At 37.8% G+C, this 10,054-nt stretch overlaps 1 protein-coding gene across 2 annotated transcripts in view; it reads left to right on the top strand.

Moving 5' to 3' along the window:
• Window positions 1–10,054, top strand: part of GUCY1A3 (guanylate cyclase 1 soluble subunit alpha) — a 65,888-nt gene that overhangs the window by 709 nt on the left and 55,125 nt on the right. The gene's annotated exons all lie outside the window — the stretch shown is intronic.

Below are 10,054 nucleotides of genomic sequence, written 5' to 3'. Positions count from 1 at the left end.
GAGAAGGCGCGGGGCGCGGGCCCGAGCCAGCCTCGGGCAGCGCGGGAGCAGCCGGGACGCTCGGGGCGGGGAGGCCGGCGGGGCTGGACGGCAGCGCCAGCGCGCGCCGCCGCCTGGGTGAGCCACGCGCCCTCCGAGGCGAAAGCTCGGTCCGGGCATGGCCGGGAGGCGGCAGCCCACAAACTTCCCGCGGGTGGGGGGGGGTGGGGTGTGTGTGTGTGTGTGTGTGTGTGTGTGTGTGTGGTCACAGTGTGTGTCACAGTGTGTGTCACAGTCTCATTTCTGTTGTGTGTGTGTGTGTGTGTGTGTGTGTGTGTGTGTGTGTGTGTTCACAGTGTGTGTCACAGTCTCATTTCTGTTTTCTTGATGACCGTGGCTCTTTGAGAAGCGGTGATCCGGGGTCCCCGCGGTCCCCGCTTCTCTGTCCCTTTGGCAAGGCGGCGCCCTGTGGGCTGAGCTGCCCTGGAGTGACATTCATCCGAGGGGCTGCCTTGCAATGGGGTCATGTGATTTCAGGCTGTGGCTTCTGTGCTTCTTGCTCACTGGTTTCACAGGGCTGTTCCTTCATTTTGCACTTGGTAAACAGTTTATGTCTCCTAGAGTAAACCAAAAGCGTGTACGTCTCACTAATGATGTCTCGTTGAAGGGATCTCGATTTCCAACTGATTGAAGCCCTGCTGGGTTTTAAATAAGACGGGTTTTATTTGTCATTTGGATTTAATTCAACATGGATCGGTTGTGATGTGTTAGGGTCAGTCCTCTGATGGTGATTTCATTCCATGTTCACCTACTTACTAGAGCTGATTTTGGGAGGAACACCATTCACTTTCTGTTATAGATGTGCAAGATAAGTCTTTAAGCCTGCAATGGTAGATGGAGATTTTTGTATCTTGGTTCATAGTGGAGAAGTAATCTGTTGCTTTTCCTAAAATGGCTATACTTTTTTTCCTCAGGAGTGATCTTTCCAGGTACCGTGTCAGGAAAAGTGGTACAAATCAACACTTTTAAGGAAAGCAACGGTATAAGAATAATGGGAATGTCTAGAATTCCGAAGCAAAACTTCATTTGTCTAAAAGTCATGTACGTTTTATTACTCCCTCAGTGGAAGTTGTCTGGAATCCATGTTGTTTAGTCATTAGACTCCTGGGTCTGTGGATCTGCTTCAAGGGGTCGTGAAGTCCCTAAAATTATCTTCAAACATCCGAGTTGCTGCATTTTTAGGGAGATAGTTCCAGAGTCCTCAGATATCCAAGGGATATGTGACTTAACAGAATAAAAAGCATGGAGTTAGAACACGCCAGTCACACTTTCTCTTGTCAAAACAAGCTGTCTGAATAGAGCATGAGAACATAGGATACTAGGGAAAACTCTAGAATAATAAAATAGTGACACAATAATTATTTCATACAAAATAGATCCCTTGTAAATTATTTACTGTGTCAGTTAGGAAACAAGTCTGTGAGTTTATTAGCAGAAATTTCTGATGAATCGATACCTTCTATATCTGCCAATACTGTCAGATCTGTTTCTAGTATATGACACAAAATAAAAATTATATTTTTCTGTCTTTGAAATATAAAGTACTTACGCTTGATATGGTGTTTCATACTGTATGAAATATTAGCCCTTTTAAAGACCCTGTTTCTGGATGTTTGAGTATGCAGTAACATGTTTTCTGTCATTCAGCAAACGTAGAAATAAATATAAAGTCATTTCATTTCATTTATGTCAATACCAAAGACAAAAGAAATGTGGAAAACTTCGCAATGCTTAGTATAGTTATTAACTCATGACTATGGCTTACTAGATGATTTTGTTTAAGATATTTTGAAAAGATGTTTTAATTAATATATTTCACTACAAATGTAAGTAATAACATTAAAATTAAATTATCAATTATGAATACATCAATAAAATATTTTGTGACTAAATTTTACAAATTATGCCATGGATATTTTCTAAATAAAATCCAAAAACAACCCCCCAAAAAATCTTTATAGTTAACATCACTTTTATTGGCATCTTAAGGTATTGCATAAACTTTGATTATTTTCAGAAATTATACAAGGGAAATTAAATCCTGTATTTACATTTACTGACAATAAATGTTGGGTGAGGATAATATTTTTAAAGGTTATTTTAAAATAGCATATCCCCAGAAATCCCTATTAACTTTTTTCCAGAAATAGTCATCAAATTAGATGTAAAAATGAATCTCCATAAGGGGAAACGAAAAATAAATATTTTGATAAAGCAAGCCAAAAACTATGTTATTGATGGGAAACATTTTGGAAGAAGTGGTTATTCAGAATGACCTTCTATACATCAGATTCACTAAGAAGTTGCTTGACTTTTATTTGCTAAGAGTTTCAGATTAATGATACTGATTCCTATGTCAGTTAATTAGAAATATTTACCCTTGCAACTTTTCTTAAACTTTCTAATTATTTTTCTTCACATTTGTAAAAACAAAATTTTTTTTCTTTCTTAAAGTATCAATAATTATAGTGATTTTTGTCTCTGTCATAAAGATTCATTCTGCAGTTTGTTTGGGGTGTCTTCATTTTCACTTGATATGAGAAGAACTTCTGGCAATTTTTAGTTGCCCATAAACTAACTGATAAATTTGATAAATTTAATTAGATAAATTTCTTGGCTATCTTGAATCACATCTGTTTCTTTCATTTTTTTCCCCCCCCAGAACATTTTGAAATGTCTTAGCTATTTTATACATATTTTTTCTCTTCCCCCAGATTCAGGACAACAGTATTTATCTTTCTATGACCTTAAGGGTCTTCCAGAGTATGAACAAAATTATTTGGGAGGAGTGAAGGTCAGCTTAGGACCAGTGTCCCCCTCAGCCCACAGTAGGAGAGAATGACTGCATTATAAAACGCGTGAGGTTCTGGGCATAGTCTCTCTTGCTACAAAAATGTGCCTCAGAGTTTGTAGTTACTAACTTCTCTTACCTGGCATGCTTTCTGGGCATTCATAATCTTTTATTAAAACAAATCCTCCCTTTGATAAAATCAAAGCCAACTTAAATTAACTCACATACCAACTCCTCCAGGAGTTGCAACAGGACAGCAACACAAGACAATGACTTTGGAAGTGAACATTGTGGGGAAAGGAAGTAGGGCAGACCCAATTCTTTTTTTTTTTTTTTTTTGAGTTGGAGTCTCACTCTGTCGCCCAGACTGGAGTGCAGTGGCCGCTCCCGGCCACCGCAGCCTCGACCCGCTGGGCTCCGGCGATCCTTTCGCCTCAGCCTTCCAAGTAGCCGGAATTACAGGCATGCGCTACCACGCCTGGCTGATTTTTTGATTTATTGTGGAGATGAGGTCTTGCTGCCCAGGCGGGTCTTGAACCCGTGGGCTCAGGCAATCCACTCACCTCAGCCTCCCAAAGGCACAGGATTACAGGCTGAGTCACCGAGCCCGACTTAGACCCGCTTCTTAGTCCTGACTTTTTTTTTCTAGATCCTGTCCTCTATTACCTCTTTATGCTATGCCACCTCACATTGAAAGTACCTGTCTAAATGTCTGAATCCCCTACCAAACTCAAATCTCCCTCAGGGTCTCCTTGGTGGATGCACAGTGTTTGGTACATAGTAGATGCCTGATGAGTTTAACACTGTTGTCTTTGTTGTTCTTGATTTAAGGGTTTTTTGTGCCTGATACTCTCAGTTATTTGTTTTAAGTTGACCTCACATATAACATTTGTGACGCTGAGACCCTTCTGTATGCTTCTCTCGTATGGTTTGCAGCTTATTCAGAACTGCTACTGTTATTTTTTTCACTAGCAATTTCAGCTCTGCTCCAACCCTCAAATCTCTTGCCACAAGACCTATCAGCACCTGCCTTCCTAATTTTGGCTTTTTCTCTTAATGTTTACTTCACTATCTTTGCTGTGAATTTAGCTGGACAAAGTAATATAACTATCTTCTGGCCAACTACAAACTGATCCACTCCAATTTTTAGGGGATGGTTAACAGTGCTACAAAGTTATTCTTTCTTGGTTAATTACATGTCACATTCTCCATAGTATGTATTCTGGATTTTTCCAGGTTTTTTAGTACAACCATATTACCCCCACTCTTCATTCTTAGCAGATAACCATGTTTCCTAATTCACAGAGAATGTTAAGGCCAATTTTGGCAAACTATTTGTTAACACTCATTTTGAATATCTCGAATATTGGCATTTCTTTATTTGACCGGTTATGAGCTTAAGAACTCTTTTTGTATATTGAATTGTCCTATTTGTCTCTATGAGATTAATATCCTTATCTTGACCTCTCAGAGTACTTACACAAAATGATTTTATATTTAACACATATTGTAGTTTCTAAGATAATATTCAGTTCCTTTAATCCATTTTTTGGTATAGGTACAGAGTCTCATAATCAGGGATTTTCTCCTTCGGATTTACTTTTATTTTTCTTAAGGTGTGGTCTCCAAAGCTGAACATAAAGGACTGTCTTAATATAATTGGGCATATGGGGTTATCTCCTGTGGATCCCACATAGTAAATCAACCCAAGATCTAACCTACTTTTTTTTGGACACTCATATTACACTGTTTAATTATATATCTATTTTGTATATTCTTCTGCAAATATATTTCTTCTCCCTAATTTTATGTTTGGTCACTTGATTTGGGAATTTAAAAAATTCTTACTGCAATTAAATTTAACCTTTGCCTTTAGTTAGCCTATTGTTCCAGAAGTTCAAGGTCTTTCTGGATTCCAATTTCATAATATTGACTAGCCATTTTCCCCCATTTAGTGGAATTAACATATTCAATCAACATATAATTAATGCCTTCATCCAAGTAACTCTAAAATGAACTGGAACTGCATTTGACATGATCCTAGATACCTTCCTTTATGTTAGACTCCTGCTTTATGTTAATCCATAAATTAGTTCTCTTTATAAAACTGTTCAACCAGCTATATAGTCAAATAATTTTCTTTCCTTGAAGTTTACATTCCTTTGTGTGGCCCAAAACTATGCTGTGACAGACTTGGTCCAATTCCTTTCTGAAATGCGTTTCCACTTTCTTCACAACAGAAATGAAGTAACACTGTTAAAAACAAAAGGGAATACACTAGGTTAGTTCATAATGACATGCTCCTGTGACCTCTCACTGACTGGTAAGCAGCATCACTTCACAATGTGAGTGCTCACATGGCATAGTTTTAAGCATCTCTTTGGAATAGTGCTTGGAATGAATGCCTGTCTCTGTAGAGTTGGTGGAATCCACCTTCTCAATTTTGAAAATCGAAGCAATGACTGGATTCCTTATTCTCTGTCAACCCTCCTCTTCATCTTAATATTATTGTAATGATTGTCTTATTTACAGATACTTTCAGTACTTTGTGGTATTATTTAAATCCATTAAATTCATTAACTTGTAATGGATTTAAATTTATTTAGAATAGCATCACTTTATATTCTGGGCCTTACATTTTTATTTTTGTTTTTATGTTTGTCTTACTTTTATCAGTATGGATATTGTTTCCTTGAGGAACAGACAAGAATAGAGTAGTTTTGCCCATTTGATCATGCACAATCACTTGGATTTCTTCATCTGCCAGTAACCAGTGCACTTTTTCTATGTCTGATATAAATACCATCATCACTTTACCTGGCAATCAGAGCAAGAATTGAAAGACCATGTTTTTGTTTTTGTAATATTTGAAAGCTTTGGCTTATTTTATGTATTATATTTTACAGTTCTGCTCATAGAGGTTCAGCCACTATTTTGTACTTCTCTCAGTAAAGTTTATTATGAATCATGCTTGTCACTGAGGAAAACACAAGCAATGTTTATGACACAGTCCCTGACTTGAAGGAATTTAAGGTCTGAATGTGGAGATAAGAAAACCAAGAAATAGTCTCGGAATTATACATGTCAGCACTTAACAATTAGCTTAGTAATTGTGAAACAATTGCAATAAATTCTAAAAAGCATAGGGGAAGGGAGAGAGTTTGGCAAGATGGAAATATTGAGTAAGGCTTTCCAGAGATCTAGGACTTAGCTCATATTTTAAAACAAGATTAGCATGTTGGATTTCACAGGACGTGTAAGATTTAAATATAGAGAGTAGTGGGAAGAATATTCAGAGATGGATGTTCATTCCAGGCACTATTCCAAAGAAATACTTAAAACCATGGCATGTGAGCACTCGCAATATGAAGTGATGCTACAAGCTAGGGAGAGGTCGCAGGGAATAGGGAAGGAGTCACTGTAGGGAGTAGGTGTGTGGTGTTTGGTGTGTGTGTGTGTGTGTGTGTGTGTGTGTGTTCAAGATACAGCAGAAAGAGCAATACTGAGCCTTCCCAAGCTACAGATTCAGAGCATTCCTTTATGGAAAACACTGCCACCCCCTCCCTTCATTTCTAGCTTTTCCTTTCTTCTTGTTTAGTATATGTGAGGCCCACACCTACTCATCCTTTACACTTCAGACGAAATTCTACTTCTCAGAAAATGTTCCTTATTTTTCACATCTGATTCAAAGGCCTTGTTATGTTTTCCTGCAACACCCTGGGCTTCCCCTATCATATTATTATGCTTTATTATAGTTGCTTGCTGAATCATCCATTTTTCCAATTAGACTAATATATACTATGAGAGGAGGCACCATTTCTGCTTAGCTCTCCATGCTATGCACAGACACCTTACGATGACTTGAAAGCATTCAGTAAAAATGTGTGTTATGATTTGAGCTTACTTGGAGCAACAAAGTTATACTGGGAAATATTTGTAAAGAATGTTTAAGATAAGGAGGGGTTAGATTACAAGTCCAAGATATCAGACTGAGTCTTTGCTTTATTAGGTAATGTGAACTATTTTTTTGTTTTTCTGAGTTTGGGCAAAGGGATATAGGGTGTATGCATTACTTTTAATTAGTCCTTCATAAATCAATTCAAACTATTCATGCATTTCTAGACTTAACAGGGAAATTGTTTGGCATCCTTACCTGTGTCCATTTGAGTTGCCATAACAAATTACTATAGACTAGGTGGTTTATAAACAACAGAAATTTATGGTTTGCAGTTCTGGAGACTGGCAAGTCCTAGATCAAGGCACTGACAGATTCGGGGTCTGGTGAGGTCCTGCTTCCACATAGGTGAATATGTGGCTGACTTCTCGCTGTGGACTCACACGATGGAAGGTGCAAGGGATTTTTCCGGGATCTCTTTTATAAGGGCACAGATTCTATTCATAAGCGCTCTACCCTCATGTCCTAGTCACCCTCCAAAGGCCCTACCATCACATTGATGATTAGACAAGCACTCCATCTATGGAATTAGGTGTTTCCAATCTTGAAGTTAAGGAACCCTATGACTTTAATTTTGTGGGGGTTTTTTTATTTTTATTTTTTTAATTTATTCATTTATTTATTTATTTGTTTTTAGTTGGAGTCTCACTCGGTCGCCCAGACTGGAGTGCAGTGGCCACTCCCGGCCACCGCAGCCTCACCTGCTGGGCTCCGGCGATCCTTCCGCCTCAGCCTTCCGAGCAGCCGGAATTACAGGCATGCGCTACCACACCCAGCTGATTTTTTGATTTACTGTAGAGATGAGGTCTCACTTCCCAGGCGGGTCTCGAACCCGCAGGCTCAGGCAATCCACTCACCTCAGCCTCCCAAAGGCGCGGGATTACAGGCTGAGCCACCGAGCCCGGCTTTTGTGGGGTTTTATTAGAGACATTTGTTATTTTATTAGTTTAATATTATATGCAGTCACCTGTCACTTAATGATGGGGATATGTTCTGAGAAATGCTTCCTCAGGCAATTTCATCATTGTGTGAACACCATAGAGAACCTTTAGACAAATGTAGAAGGTATAGCCTACTATATATCTACGTTATATCTGTATCCAATTGCTTCTAGGCTACACACCCAAACATATTACTGTACTGACTACTGTGGGCAATTTTAACACAACAGTAAGTATTTATGTATTTAAACTTATCTAGACATAGAAAAATGCAGTAAAAATATTTTTTAAATGGCACACTTGTACTTGCAGGACTGGAATTTTCTCTGGTTAGTCAGTGAGTGAGTGGTGAGTGAATGTGAAGACCTAGGACATCACTGCACACTGCTGTAGACTTTATAAACACTACACACTTAGGCTACCCTAAATTTACAAAAATATTTTTCTTTCTTTAGTCATCTGTTACCCCTAGCTTACTGTTATGTTTTAACTTTATCATTTTAATTTTTTTGCTTTTTGACACTTTCATAATAACACTTAGCTTAAAACACACATTGTACATCTGTGCAAAATATGTTCTTTCTTTATATCCTTATTCTATATGCTTGTTTCTATTTTTAATTTTTTTATGAATTAAGAAAGGTAGATTTACTAAAGGAAAGATATGTTGTAAAGAGCTCAAGGGCAGGACAACTTTGAGAGTGTCTGCTGTCTACTGTTAATTTTTAATTTTTAAATTAAAAAAGCTTAAGCTTTTTTGTTAAAAACTAAGACACAAGCACATACAGGTCTACACAGGATCAGTATCATCAGTGTCACTCTCTTCCACCTCCATATCTTGTCCCACTGAGAGGTCTTCAGAGATGAAAACACGCATCTCCTATGATGACAATGCTTTCTTCTTGAAAGACCTGCCTGAGTCTGTTTTACAGTTAACTTCTTTTTGTAAGAAAAGTAGTATCCTTTAAAATATAACAAAGGCATAGTATAGTAGACATATTAACCAGTAAAATAGTCCTTTATTATTATTATAAAGTATTATGTACTGTAAATAATTGTATGTGCAATATTTTTATAAGATTAGCAGTGCAGCAGGTTTGTTTGCAGCAGTATCACCATGAACACATAAGTAATGCATCTTCCTATGCATTACAGTGGATACTAGTCATCAGGTGATGGGAATTTTTCGGCTCTATTTTAATCATATGGGACCATGACTTTTTATGTGGTTCATAGTTGACCAAAACATTGTTATTTAGTACATAGCTGTGTATGCACTGAATTGCAAGCTGCTTATCACTGTCAATTTTCAGTCATTCTGCAACTTCACATATGCTCTAAGTACTTAAATTATATGTGGTTTACAGTATATTATAAAGTTAATAAACATCTGACAAAGACTCTCAACATTCCACTAGTATAATACGAGCATTTAAATTAGGTATTCATGAGCATAAAGTTTCATCAAGATTGTACTTTGTGTGAAGCACTTAGAGGATTACAAATGTGGCATGGAAAGAAATGTGGATAAGCACAATAAGATAGTCAATCTTGAGATGTCAAGATTTAAAACAAGATATTTTTACATTAGATTACCACTGTACATTTGAAGATATGATTAGCAAATGCAAGCTTTCCCAATACAAGAGTGAAACTCTTTGGGCACGATTCTATTTCTTTTAATGTCTAAAAATATTTGCAGTCACTACTTGTAAGTCTCATCTCTCTTTGTCCACCACTACCCCAAATAACAATTTAATATGCACCAGCATCTGTTTATGGTTTTTTTCTGTGTGATGGCTCAGAGTAATTCTTAAGTCTTGTTGTGTCATCTTATGCTAAAAAAAATTTCAGCAGTGGCATGTAGGAGAGCTGTGATATTTCTTGATAAGAGTTTGTACCTTGGTTGGAGAACAAATGATCCTAACTGAAGTCACTACCTTTCTCCTCTCCTCTTTTTCCTCCTCCCTTGGAAGCTATGTGAGCTAATCTTGATTTACAGTGGTTACCAGCTATAACTCACCCGCTGGCTTGGCCAAGAACTATAGCTCACCTGCTGGCTCGAGCAAGAGCAAGAAGGCCATGTAGGAGAGATGTCACAAAGCCACTACTCTCCACAAAGGTTTCTCCTCCACTGGTCCTGCCCTAAAGCCTAAATCTCCTTTGAGTTGATTCAGTTCTTTGGAGTATCTCTAGGAGTTCATAACCCAAGCAGAGCAGTACAACCTTGTTTGCTTCGTTACAAAAGTTACTTTTATTATGTTACCTTCTGCCTTCAACCAAGAGCATGGTACTTGGATGTCAAGTTTTTTTTTTTTTTTTTTTTTT

The sequence above is a fragment of the Carlito syrichta genome, unplaced genomic scaffold (assembly GCF_000164805.1).
Source record: "Carlito syrichta isolate Samal-C Ts95f unplaced genomic scaffold, Tarsius_syrichta-2.0.1 Scaffold246956, whole genome shotgun sequence".
Classification (NCBI taxonomy): Eukaryota; Metazoa; Chordata; class Mammalia; order Primates; family Tarsiidae; genus Carlito; species Carlito syrichta.
The sequence above is the reverse complement of the archived record's forward strand: the minus strand, read 5'-3'. Positions and strand labels throughout refer to the sequence as shown.